Source organism: Ailuropoda melanoleuca, chromosome 5 (genome assembly GCF_002007445.2).
Source record: "Ailuropoda melanoleuca isolate Jingjing chromosome 5, ASM200744v2, whole genome shotgun sequence".
NCBI classification, from domain to species: domain Eukaryota; kingdom Metazoa; phylum Chordata; class Mammalia; order Carnivora; family Ursidae; genus Ailuropoda; species Ailuropoda melanoleuca.
In genome coordinates, this window is record NC_048222.1 from 129,224,865 (window position 1) to 129,239,375 (window position 14,511).

At 39.2% G+C, this 14,511-nt stretch overlaps 1 long non-coding RNA gene across 1 annotated transcript in view; it reads right to left on the bottom strand.

The window, feature by feature from the left end:
- Positions 1 to 1,985: 1,985 nt before the first annotated feature.
- LOC117802436 overlaps positions 1,986 to 14,511 on the bottom strand; it is a 30,103-nt gene continuing 17,577 nt past the window's right edge. The window contains exons 3-4 of the long non-coding RNA XR_004625852.1: positions 9,148 to 9,826; positions 1,986 to 4,547 (exon numbers count right to left, since the gene is read on the bottom strand). This is a non-coding gene — a long non-coding RNA (uncharacterized LOC117802436). The remainder of the gene's footprint in view (positions 4,548 to 9,147; positions 9,827 to 14,511) is intronic.

Consider the following 14,511-nt stretch of genomic DNA (forward strand, 5'->3'; position numbering starts at 1 on the left):
CCTAGATTACTTCTGTAGCAGAAAATGTTATTTTTAAGTCATAGCAATAACTACAATCATTTTTTATACTAAGGGCCAAAAATATTTTTAAATTCATTTCACACCAGAAATTAACCCTAATGTAATACATAAGATAATAATTTGCACACAGTTCTCAAAATGTGCTGTAGTTGTGATTGAGGCATAGGCTTTGGAGTCAGACTGACTAATCCCAACTCCGCTGTCTTTCAGCTTTGTGACTCCGGGTACGTTACTAGCTTCTCTAAGGCTTAGTGTCATGATCTGTACCATGCTGAATGAGAATATCTAACTCATGGGGTTATTGAAATGATGAAACTGTTACATAAAGTGCTTTGCATAGAGCAGGGAATCCTTACCTTTCTGTGTGCGTGCCATGCACCCATCTTACAGCCTGACCTTATAAAGTGCTTCTCAGAATATGTTTTGAGAAACATAAAACAAAACACATAGAACTACAAAGGAAATAAATATATTAAGCATACTTATCAACACATATTTTAAAAGACAAATTTAGAACATATACACTTCCTTATTAACACATCAAATAGCAAGATTTAGTAGCAAGGTCAAATAACTAATTTTATTATAGTAAAATATACATTGTATTGTAGTTTTGTTTTTTCTTATTGTTAATTTTAAAGCAGTGATGAATAAATATTATTTGGAGCTATCTATAGCAACTGTAATATAATATAAAAGTATCTGTGATTTCTTTTCTTAAAAGATTTTATTTATTTATTTATTTGAGAGAGAGAGAGCATGAGCAATGAAGAGGGGTAGAAGAAAAGGAAGAAGCAGACTCTCCACTGAGTAGAGAGCCCAATGCCAGATTCGATCCCAGGACCCTGTGATCATGACCTGAGCCAAAGGCAGACGCTTAACCAACTGAGCCACCAAGGCACCCATATCTGTGATTTCTATTGGAGACAAATTCATATGTACAGCTGATGCTTTTCTGGCTTGTTGCCTATATTAATAACTAAAGAAATTAATAAATTTCAGTTAGAAATACTAAAATAAAATGTATTCTTCCCACCCATGTTTATGAATCCCAGATTAAGAATCCCAGTTTGGGGGCGCCTGGGTGGCGCAGTCGTTGAGCGTCTGCCTTCGGCTCAGGGCGTGATCCCAGCATTCTGGGATCGAGCCCCACATCAGGCTCCTCCGCTATGAGCCTGCTTCTCCCTCTCCCACTCCCCCTGCCTGTGTTCCCTCTCTCACTGGCTGTCTCTCTCTGTCAAATAAATAAAATAAAATCTTTAAAAAAAAAAAAGAATCCCAGTTTGTAGAAGTGATGATTATTATGAGCTTATGCTTCAGGTTTTAGGGTTCCTCACCAACATTATTTTTTAAAAATCTATGAAGAGTCTAATTGTATCTAGTGCTTTGCATGACTGTTTTAATGGGATAGTTACATAGACCCATTCCCTTATTTCCTGGAATTAAGAACATGAGACAGTTAGATATGGACATAGAACAGAATAAAATCATTAAACCAATACATGACTCAGTAAGTCGTCAATCCAAAGACAAGTGTCTTTTAAAAGGATGGAGTAGGAGGAGTACATGTTAGGGTCGGAGGGGACAGGTTCTCATTCAGACCGGGAAGGGTTCCAGGAAGCAGTTAGGGATGAGAGTAAGGCAGTCAGGCTTATCTAAGAGCAGAGCAAAGTCCTTTCTCTGTCAAAATGAACTGACTGTTGTTGGCAGATAGGACTGAAGAGAATGCAAACGCATTAATCACCCACCGCCCTTTTCTTTAAAGATTTTTTATTTATTTATTTGACAGAGATAGAGACAGCTAGCGAGAGAGGGAACACAAGCAGGGGGAGTGGGAGAGGAAGAAGCAGGCTCATAGCAGAGGAGCCCGATGCGGGGCTCGAACCCACAACGCCGGGATCACGCCCTGAGCCGAAGGCAGACGCCCAACCGCTGTGCCACCCAGGCGCCCCCCACCGCCCTTTTCTTAACACATCTGGGTTTCTAAGATTCTCTTGGATTTGCACAGTCTTGCCATTTGAGAAGAGAATGGCATCCCCAGAGTGCTGTCATCTAGATACAGCACTCCTCAAGATAGTATCAGAATTCCAGGAACTCTCTTTAGATTTCCCTTCACATCTTTTCTCTGCGCAAGATACCTTTCCTGTTTCCTAGAAGCCACAGTGATTCATTCACTGAGTGACTCCTATGTGCCTAGAACTATTCTAGACAATGGGGATTCATCACTGAAGAACCAAAAATGCCTTTGGTAATAGGTGGAGATAGCATAACAGTGAAAAATAACAAACTAGTGAAAACCAAAAAGATACTGTGCCATTCTGCAGACTAGTGAACATTCGTGATACACAAAGAGTGTTCATTGCCCACATCTCCCGATAGAAGTGCCAAAATCGTGGTGCTGGTCTGAGTCAGATCCGAACTATAGATGATTCAGACCTGCATTAAATATGGCCATTCCCACCTTAGCCCAGCTGCTAAGTGCTGAGAATCCTGAGATAGAGCTGATACTGGTTGGTTTGTACTAGCACGGTGAAGCCTCCTGCATGGCCCCTACCCTTGCCCTGGCCACCCCTGGAATCCTCAGGAGCTCCCCACAGTCCAATGATCAAACAATTAATACCTGGTCTGGCAGGCAGCCTAGACACTCCCACTTTTGCAGTGGGGCTGGGGTCCCTGCTAGCTATCAAGTTGTATGCCATATTAATCATCAAATGTATTTAATATCACCTCAAACCAAAATTATCTGTCAATGGAGGCCACAGGGAAAAGGACAAGCTGAAGTTCAAAGATGTGTTGAAGGAATGGCAACTAGCTGTGAACCTACTTCTGATCAGGAGAAAAAGCATCAGGAGGACCTCAGGAGTATTTAGTGGCTCTCTTCTTTTCAGAGATAGAAATTTAGCTTGTAAGTAACTGACCAGTATGAAGTATTAGGTAATTAGTATACTGAAGGCATATTTGTAATTATCTAATTGGCTTTCTTGTTGTTAACTTTAAGGGATACCTGAGGTGACCACTGGGAAACTCGCCTGTGGGTGGAGTTAAGCTCATGCCTGATTTCATCCTTCACTCTCCTTATCCTTGATTTCTTCTCCTCGAGGTACTTGATTTTGTTTTAGCTCTAGTATCTGGTGGTTTATGTCTATCCTCCATGAGATGATAGCTGTCTAGGTCTGTTGCATGGCTGTGCCCTGGCATCTTCTTTTACCCTCATCCTAGGAATTCCTCCCAGTGTTCTCCTAATATGCATTGTTTTCTATTTCCTATGCTTTCCACTTGCTTGGTTTATTTTCTTTTTTGGTGTAGTACATGCCATAGAGTCTTTCTGAAAAGGGTATAACAAGTGAATACTTTCTGAGATATCATATTTCTGAAAATTGCCATTTTAATTTCATAATTACTTTTTTCTATGGTGAGTGTCCCTCAATTTAAAATTTCTCCTACCTCACCTTCATGTACATAAGATTTCCAAATATAGCATTTCCAAATGCTGTATTCCATGAGATTCAATGTTATGTTCACATTGTTCATTCAACTGAATGTTTGTTTCCAGTATTAAAAATAAAAAAAATTAAATCATTTGAACATTAAATCATGTATTCCCCTCTGAAATTCTGATAATCAACATATATTCCAATACACATAAATTTCATTTTCCCTACCCTATGTTAGCTCACTGATTCTCCAACCCATTCATCCCAACGTCCTGTTTAACTGAATGAAGTGACACTATTCCTCTGTAACACCCACCCATGGGTTCTGTAGTTTTGTTGTTTTGGTTGACCAGCTTCCTATAATCATTCTTACTTAGGCAGAATCCAACGGCAGGTGAGAAACAGCCTAATTTCTTATTATAAAAACTGATGGAGGGGTAGGTATTTCTCTCTTCATTGTCCTGACAGCCAGAGCCTGGACAGCTGACACAAAAGTGTCTAATTGGATGCTTCTGCCTAGAACTCTGGATCTTAAAGAATTGACTTGAAGGTACAGGGTCAGTAAAAGAGTTCCGGGTGGTTGCTGTGGAGTCTAGAAGCCAGTGTCTGGTGGAAAGTGCTGAGAGGCAGCGGTGTCAGAGGTGAAGTCCCAAGCAGCCATGACTGGGGCTGATCTTGGCTTTGTCTTATCATGTTGGACCTGTCTGGTCTTGTTGTTCAGCTTTCTTGTTGATACTATGAGCACTTCTTACCTGTTTCAATAATTCTTTTCTGCTGTTCAAGTTAACTGGAGTTGATTTCTGGTGCAATGAAAAATCTTAAGTACAGTCTCTAATTTCAGAGCTTCTCTCAATCCCCACAGACATATTGTGGTTCAAAAGCCTAGGAAGAATAATTGAATGCAAGAAGATATTGACAGTACAATTCTTGAGAAGATTTTTATCACACTGGTGTAGAAATAATGTAACAAAACTCTTCTTCAAAGATACAAGTGATATCTGGGACATTCTGCAGTCCATCCAGGTGTAAACTAAGCTGGGATCAGAGTAGAAAGAGAATCTTTATTGGGTTAGTGTACAGCAGCTCCCACTTCTGGAGAAAAAGGAAAATGAAGTCATTAAATTAATGTGAATTTTTTTTTCTAATCACGGTGGTAGTTTGTTAAAATAAAAACTGGATCGAAATGACTTTTATATATTGCAAACATGATAGATTGTATCAGATACAGTTGGTTGAGGTATCTATCTATCTAACCTCTTCCCCTTCTTTGATTGATATATTTTGGGTGTTGTGGCTGATTAACAGTTATCCTACAATAATGCTTACCTCCTTCTTTCAAGTGGATAGAATTCATCAGTGCCCTTGGCCACCCAGAATAAAGACTGCATTTCCCGGACTCCTTTGTGTGGCCATGTGACTAAGTTCTGGCCAACTGGATATAAACAAAGAGTTACTTAGAAACTTCCAAGAATATTCCTTAAAGGACAGCTGGCATGCTGTTCACCCCATCTTCTTTATTTCTTTTTTCAATCTGCAGCCTGGACTGTAGATGTGGTTGTTGACATCTTGGACCAGGAGGACAAGGATCATACCCTGAAAATAGCATACTGTTCCGCCAAAAGGAACAGAGCCACTGCTGTGGTAGATTGGTCTGCAAAAGTGAACAACTATTCTACTCCCCGAACCCAGTATCCCTGCAATGTGACTTTGCAGCTATGCTCATCAAGAAATGGAGTGTATTATCTAAAAAAGTTAGAAAAAGAACAACGAACAAAATGCAAAACCAGTAGAAGAAAGGAAATAATAAAGATTAGAACAGAAATTGATGATATATAAACAAAACAAAACAACAAAAACAATAGACCAGATCAATGACACGGATTCTAGTTTTTTGAAAAGATCAACAAAATTGGGGGCACCTGGGTGGCTCAGTCAGTTAAGCATCTGACTGTTGATCTCAGCACAGGTCTTGATCTCAGGGTAAGTGAGTTTAAGTCCCATGTTAAAAAAGAATGAAAGAAAAAAAGAAAAGGTCAACAAAATTAATAAACCTCTAGCCAGATTTATGAGAGAGAGAGAGAGAGAGAAGACTCAAACAAAATCACCAATGAAAGAAAAAATAACCAACACCAGAAAAATATAAAAAATCGTAAGAAAATATTATGAAAATTATATGACAACAAATTAAACAACCTAGAAGAAATGGATAAATTCCTAGAAATATATAATTTCCCAAAACTTAAGCAGGAAGAAATAGAAAATTTGAACAAACCAATTACCAGCAAGGATATGGAATTGGTAATCAAAAAACTTCCAACAAACAAAAGTCCAGAACCATATGGCTTTACAAGCAAATTCTACCAAATATTTAAAGAAGAGTTAATACCTATTCTACTAAACTATTCCAAAAAATAGAAGGAAAACTTCCAAGTTCATTCTATGAGGCCAACATTACCCTAATACCAAAACCAGATAAATATACCATTGAAAAAGAGAACTACAGGCCAATATCTCTGATGAACATCCTGTAAAAATCCTCAACAAAACACTAGCAAACAGAATCCAACAATACATTAAAAAAATCACTCACCACAGTCAAGTGGGACTTATTCCCAGGATCCAAGGGTGGTTCAATATTTGCAAAGAAATCAACATGATACATCACATCAATAAGAAAAAGGATAAACCCCATATGATTATCTTAATAGATGCAAATCATTTGACAAAGTACAACATCCATTCATGAAAAAAACCCTCAACAAAGTAGGTTTAAAGGAAACATACCCCAACACAATAAAGGCCATATATGAAAAACCCACAGTGAACATCATATTCAATAAGGAAAAACTGAGAGCTTTTCCCCTAAGGTCAGGAAGAAGACAAGGATGTCTACTCTAACCACTTTTATTCAACGTAGTACTGGAAGTCCTGGCCACACCAATCAGACAAGAAAAAAATAACAGGCATCCAAATCAGTAAGAAAAAAGTAAAACTTTCACTATTTGCAGATGACGTGATACTATATATAGAAAACCTGAAAGACTGCACCAAAAAACTACCAGAACTGATGAATGAATTCAGTAAAGTCACAGGATCCAAAAATCAATGTGCAGAAATCTGCTGCATCTCTATACACTAATAATGAAGCATTAGAGAGAGAAATTAAGAAAACAATCCCTTTTACAATTGCACCAAACAGAATAAGACACCTAGGAATAAACCTACCCAAATAGGTGAAAGATCTATACTATGAAAACTGTAAAACATTGATGAAAGAAATTGAAGATGACACAAAGAAATGTAAAGAATTCCATGTTCATGGATTGGAAGAACAAATATTGTTAAAATGTCTACACTACCCAAAGTAACCTGCAGATTAATGCTATTCCTGTCAAAATACCAATAGCATTTTTCACAGAACTAGAACAAAAAAATGCTAAAATTTATATGGAACCACAAAAGACCCTGAATAACCAAAGCAATCTTGAAAAAGAAAAACCTGGAGGCACCACAATTCCAGACTTCATGTTATAGTACAAAGCCATAGTAATCAAAACAGTACAGTACTGGCACAAAAATAGACACATAGATCAATAGAACAGAAATAGGAAACCTAGAAATAAACCCACAATTTTATGGTTAATTAATCTTTGACAAAGCAGGAAAGAATATCCAATGGGAAAAAGACAGTCTCTTCAACAAATGGTGTTGGGAAAATCAGACAGAGACATGCAAAAAATGAAACTGGACCATGTTCCTTCACCATACACAAAAATAAATTCAAAATGGATTAAAGACCTAAACGTGGATTAAAGACCCGAAACCATAAAAATCCTAGAAGAGAGCACAAGCAGTAATTGTGCTGGAGGATGAGAGAGAATGTGGCAGAGAGCTAAGGGGTCCCAGGCAACAGCCTTGCAAACTCCAGAAGCAGAGCTACCTAGCCATCACACAGCTGCATGTAAACAGATGAAGGAGCCCAGGTGAGACCAGCCTAAAGTGTTGTTTGCAGGCTCTTAAACTAAGGAAACAGCTGTTGTAAACCATTACATTCTGGGGAGCTTATGCCATAATAGGAAGATACGCATATTTCTGCTTGCTCTCCAGGTCCTTTGCCCGTGCATGGAAACAAGCCTGAACTAGTTCACTTCAGGTTGAGAGACGATGTGGAACAGATCTGAGGCAGCCTAATTGTCACAGTTGAGGTCCCAGACATATAAGGAAACCCATCCACCAACAATAAACCCTACCTGCGGCTGCAATATCCATTGACAACAGATCCCCAAGTCCAGCTGAGACCAGAGAACAAATCAGTCAATCCTCAGAGTCATAGTGAAATGTTTATTGCTTTAAGACACTGGGTGGCAATAGATATTAGTACATAGTCCAGGATTGCTAACCTCTCCATTTTTATGGGGGTGATTTTCTTTCTTTAAGTCTGTTATTGGCCATCTCTGTCACAACCAAACCTATTCTTAACCAGTATAGCTGTCCATCTTTCCATCATGAGCCCAAGTCTTAAATTATGATTAGTCTAAATTAATCACTGGGTTATATTTGTCTTGCCAGTGATCGGTTTAAGAGCAGTCATATGACCCAGTTCCTGAAGAAAGGAATGTAGGAGGCTCGTGGGAAATGTTTCCTCCTCTCAGGAAGAGATGCACGGGAAAAGATGGCCACATTATCCATCAGACTTTGACATATCCACTTATGATTCCTGGGACATGGTAGCTATTTTACCACCTTGAAGGGAGCTGGCCTCTAAGCAAAAGCTGATATTCTGAGGATAGTATAATGAAAAGCCTTTGGGTCTTCGATAATGTGATTGCGCCACTTTTTAAAAAAAATTTATTTATTTTAGAGAAAGAGAGAGAGAGCATAAGCAGGGGAGGGGCAGAGGGAGAGGGGAAGAGAGAGAGAATCTCAAGCAGACTCCCTGCTGAGCATAGAGCCTGCTGCAGCACTAAGTCTCAGGATGTTGAGATCATGATCTGAGCCAAATAAGAGTCAGACACTCAGCTGACTGAGCCACCCAAGAACCTCATGACCGAGCCACTTGATAACTTCCCTTAACTCTGGGCTATTTGTTATATAAGATAATACATATCTCTAAGGCTTGAGCAGGTTGAAATGAGTTTTCCATTAATTCTAGCAGAAAGCATCCTAAGTGATACAAAAATTTTCTGTTTATTTAATACTATGCCAGCTGGAGAAGGTCTTTAAATCACTGAACAAAATGTGCAGTCATTGCCCTCCAGGACTTTACAATCTAGACAATCATGATTATAAAACAGATTGAGTGTAATAAATTGCTCGTTACCCAATTAGGAGAAGTTATTCCCTCAATATCAAAGGAGTTCTGGGTCACTGTCAGATTTGTTAAATATGACTTTTAAAAAAAATTTTTCCCCCAGAGGAGTGTGATCCTTATGTAAAATAATCCCTTTCGGGCATACACAATATTAAATACTAATAACAGGCTTACACTTTTATTTTCATTCTTCGTTCAGTTCAGAGTAATCTTGCCTTGAGATGCTACAGTAGGTCTACATTTGAAAAGTAATATAGTGATGATATAATATGATTTATTAATCACCTAGACATAACAAGTCATAAATTACTCTGAGCTTAAAACACGAGTCTAGAAATAAATGTCTTATTTTAGATTGAGAACTGAATCAGGATTACTCACCTTCCTCATCCAGTTTTATGTACTTAAGTGATCTTGGAATGGACTTGGTAACCTTGGCCAAGCAGTTCTTGGGAACTGATGGAAGCAGGAGGACTTTTGGTTGCACCAAGAGGGATTTATGAGCACCAGGAGATGGGGCAAGTTGCAGCAAAACTTACTTCGGGATTCAAACTTTCAACTTATTCCACAGATTCACTATTTCAACCCCAGAGGTTTTCGTGTGGCAGTTACACTCTCTGCTTATGAGACATTTGGGTTCTCTGTGGTTTTTAGAAGTTGTTTCTCAAAGACATACTTTATCTTCCAGTTTTTTTTTTTTTAATAGCCTCTCACATGCTGTGTCCATTGTGTACATCACAACAGGAACTCTTGCTTCAATTCCTCACAGTGTGAAGTATTTTTATGTTGTTAGTTCCCTGCTGTGATTTGTTTCTAATTCTCAGGAATATCCACTTTCAGGCCCATCTTTTGAAGCTCTTGCTGCGTTCCAGCAAAAATGGAGTGAGACACGGGGGCAAGTGAGGACTCAAACCTGTGCACGTCACCCCAGGAACAGCTCCCACGACCAGTGGAGGCAGTTTTCGCCCAGGACACCGAGTCATAGAGTCAAGGCACATCAGCGAGAGACGGGGTGGTCTTCTAGGCTAAGTTTGGCTCTGCACATCCCACAAAGTGAAACCTAACATCCGATGAGATCACAGAAAAGATCAACAGAACATCACTCTGACAACTTAATGTGGAGCACATGCTAAAGGCTAGATCCCAATAATGTGGCAGGACAGGAATTTCCTTTCCCTTCTCCTAAGTCCTTATTCTTTACAATCCAGTTTTATGAAAGGGGAGTGCTTAGGATAGAGCGAAATATACAAAGAAGGTCTATGAGCAAAATAATGCATCAAAGTTACGAGAGTTCTATCAATATTAGGAAGAGGAAGGTTTGTTTGTCTCAATGTTGCTTTGATCTGAAGAACTTAAGGGATCTAAATGTCTCTGCAGGGTCCCCTCGGTGGCTCAGTCGTTAAGCGTCTGCCTTCAGCTCAGAGCATGATCCCAGCATTCTGGGATCGAGCCCCACATCAGGCTCCTCCGCTATGAGCCTGCTTCTTCCTCTCCCACTCCCCCTGCTTGTGTTCCCTCTCTCACTGGCTGTCTCTATCTCTGTCGAATAAATAAATAAAATCTTAAAAAAAAAATAAAATAAATGTCTCTGCAGTGATTCATAGTTGGAATTTCCTTGGCCTTGCTGGGATGGGCCCACAAATGACTCATCAAAGGATGAAGATGGATTCCGTGGGGAGGAGGGTGAAAGCAGTAAATGCTACTATTAAATATGGAGATTGGCTCTAACACTCTGATTTTGTCCACCTGTCAGATAGTCACATGTCAGGTCTGGTACAGGATGGATCCTGAGGAGAGGGCAGGATTATTAGGGGTGTGGTGTTAACTTAGTGTTCACATACTTGCTTTCAGCATGTGCAGAGTTCAGTTTGTGTGTGCACAAATGAAATGGCTTTATAGATTGTATCATCTGCCTTTAACTTGTCTTCATAAAACAAACAGTGGGCTGAAAAATATTCCTGCAAAAAAAATCTCAGATCAAAGGTAGAAACAATACAGCAAGCACAACTAAATGAAAGGAAAATGGCAGAAATAAATCTTTTAATCATAGCACAAGCTTTCTTGGGCCACTTAAAGAGGTTAAAATAATTACATCTAATCATACCTGACTGCCATTTACTTAAAAAAAAATTTTTTTTATCCATCTTGCAATCAAAGAAAAGATGATGTTTGAAACAACTGAATGAGAAAATGACTCTTTTCAGATGAGAATTTTGAAAACATATGAAGAAATGTTGTCATTATTATATTATCTTTATAACTAAAAATGGTATGACTGTGTCTCCTCTTTAAAAACCTTATAATTGCCCTCTTAAAAAACCGGAAAACAGAACCTTCTAAGTGAAGATTAAATGTTTTTCAAATGAAGAGTTTTCAAATGAGTTTTGTACCTATAAAAAATCGAAAACCTGGGAAATGATTAGAGGAAGGATTATAAATACTGAGCTTCTTAGGGGCTGGCTGGCTTTCTTCTTCTGGCTGGCTCAGTCCAGGAGCATGCAACTCTTGATCTTGGGGTCATGAGTTCAAGCCCCATTGTGGGCATAGAACTTACTTAAACACACACACACACCCCCAAAAAAAACTGAGTTTCTTTAAACCTGAGCCTCATACAAAGTGTGGACAAGCTATAGAGTAGTAGTCTTATTGTTTCTACTTGTTTATTACTTGAAAGCTGTTGAGCACAGAAACATTGCACAAGAGAACTGAGTCCAGAGCAGTTAAGTTTTAAAGTTTGACACTGAGTTAGAAAAATTATTGAATTTATTCTAAAATGACATAACCCTTTAGCTAAAAATGGAAGTCTCCTGGCTCTGCCCTCTTGCTCATACCTTGAAGGATGATGACACATAATCAGCACTGAGCTGGTTCTCCTGACCCAGGAGATTGCCACCTGCCCCTGAACGCTTTATGTCCTTGTGTCTTTTACATACATTAAGGACAGTTAGTATTAAAATGAAAAGTGCTCGCTTTTTTCACAGTCTTGTCTGTATTAATGGTCTCATTTAGGCAACCTTGTAATTCTGAAAACTTTGGAATTAGCCAAGTCTAATTTTTACTTCCATCTGTGTTGAATCCACCCCAGGGGAAGTTACCTTCACTGGACTAGACTAAGGAAGAACCACTTATTTAAATATTTATTCACAGAATTTTGTTTTTAGATTTTCAATTAGCAATTATGATGGTTAATTTTATGTCAGCTTGAATGCGCTATGGAATGCCCAGATATTTGGTTAAACGTTATTTCTCTGTATCTGTGAGGGTGTTTCTGAATGAGACTAACATTTGAATAATGTTAGTAGACTTGGTAAAGCAGATTGCCCTCTCCAATGTGGATAGGCCTCATCCAATCTATAGAAGGCCTGAACAGAATAAAAAGGTGAATAAGAAAGAATTCTTTCTTTCTACCTATCTTCAAGCTGGGACATCCATCTTCTTTTGCTTTTGGACTTGGACTAGAACTTATACCATAAGCTCTTTTTGGTCTCCAGTTTGTTGACTATAGATCTTTGATTTCTCAGCCTCCATAATCATGTGAGTCAATTCCTTACAATAAATCCATTTTCTATCATCTATCTATCTATCTCTACCTACCTATCTACCTATCTCCTATTGGTCCTATTTCTCTGGAGAACCCAGACTAATTCAGCAACTTTCAAAGTAGAGACATCTATTAAATATTATCTATAATAGAAGTAACAGGATACTTGGAGGTAAGAAAGTACATACTAGAGGTGATAAATTAATGAAAATGAACTGATGACTATTTTTTTAAAGATTTTATTTATTTATTTATTTATTTAATTTATTTATTTGACAGAGAGAGAAAGACAGCCAGTGAGAGAGGGAACATGAGCAGGGGGAGTGGGAGAGGAAGAAGTAGGCTCCCAGCAGAGCAGGGAGTCCGATGTGGCGCTTGATCCCTGGGATCACACCCTGAGCCGAAGGCAGATGCTTAATGACTGAGCCACCCAAGTGCCCCTGATGACTTTCTTTAGCTGGGATAGTCAGAAGAAAAAAGTCCTGACTTCCTGGTTTTCTGGTTTGTCCTCCAGAATGACATTTGATGTCTCATATAAAATCTCAGTGAACCTGCGTTCATTCATTCAACAAATACTTAAAGCATGCCTACTATGTTATAGGCAATGTTCTAGGCACTGGTATATATCTGGGTCAGAATTCTTCAGGAGCACATGAGAAGGTTTTTTTAACACCAACCCTAGGCTGAGGATGAGCAAGAGCTCTACAGAACAACAAACGGGGAAGGATGGATATTGCTATGACCAACATCCTAGATTATCCCCACCTGCCCACACTGGTTTCTCTACATAGCGCTTGCTAATCCTTAACTTTCTGCCAGGATTCCTACAATTATGCTATTTAAGGTTATTAAAAATTCAGTTTATCCATTCTCAGCTGGTCCTGAATGTTCTAGCTAATCTTTTTTTATTCACCTATCAGAAAAATGGATTCTCTCATTAACATAGAGCACAAGGCCATCCAAAATTTGATCAGGGAAGCATTAAAAATGAGATCTTTGTTTCTTCTACCAAGCGTTTACATCCCTGATGGTTTCTTCCTTAATACCACACTTACTCCTGTTAAATCACCACAACTCTTCAGGCACCTTGTACGACTTGCTCCTTCCTGACTTCTCACCTACCTATTCAAATTTATGATGCAAGGTCCTCAGAGTGGCAATAAGGTGCTTTACCTAACTTTTATCTAGGTTCTACTCCTCTCACTTTGGATCTGGCAGTTCAAACCTTCCAGAGCCTCCTGAATCCATCCACTTAGGTTCAGTTTCAGCCCCATGTCACAACAGATTGACAGGTCCTCTCAGGCTAAGGTTTTTAGCTTGGCCCATCTTTGGAGCTTTTGCTGGGAACTCTTTCAGAGGATTCATTTTCCCCTCAGAGAACTGATCTTGAAAAACATGTATGTATTACATGCTCACTGTGGCAGCCATGAGTACGTGGCCCTCAAATCCCCTGTTGCAGAGAAAAACTGAGCTGCCTTCTCCCTGGATCGACCCCAAGGCCCACTCCACGCTTTCTGCAGGCTGCTCCCAGCCAGTGACTGACCATGGCACACTTAAGCCAGCCCATTCTTGCAAGATGGGAAACTCCCTTAACAGGGGACTTTGCTTGAGGATTTCCCATTGGCTTGGCAAAACTTCTGAGAACTGCATTGAAGTTTGAGACTCTTCCTAGCTAATCCTTTCTTCTCTGTCTCCTTCACAGAGATCAGACCTGCATCAGTCTGAAGGCTCTCCCCACCTTCTGCAACTCCCTCCCTTCTATCCTTCATAGGCATTTCCTCCAAATAAGCCTCTTGCATATCTAATCCTGACTCAACATCTGCTTTCTGAAAAGCCTAACACAGTCACGTCATACCCATTCGTTTGTTTATTCTGATCTGTCAAGGATTTGTGGTGTTAATGTGCTCAGTCATCGTTAACATGGCATATGCACAATTAGATTCTCCTATATGCAATCATGCTGCTACATTATCCTTGGGCATATGTCATTCCTATGGCCATTGTCCAAAATAATTTCCAGTCCTCAAAAATCTCTGAATCCTTCTCTTTCCTTCACTCTGCCTACACTGAGAAAATCAGGCTATTTAGCTTAAACATCAGCCTCCTCTTCACTTCAAGACTTCTCTAGAATTGCATCCATTATTCTCTTCTACATTCCAGATAGGGTAAGACTTTCTGCTTTCCAAAGGTGACCTCTTACATTC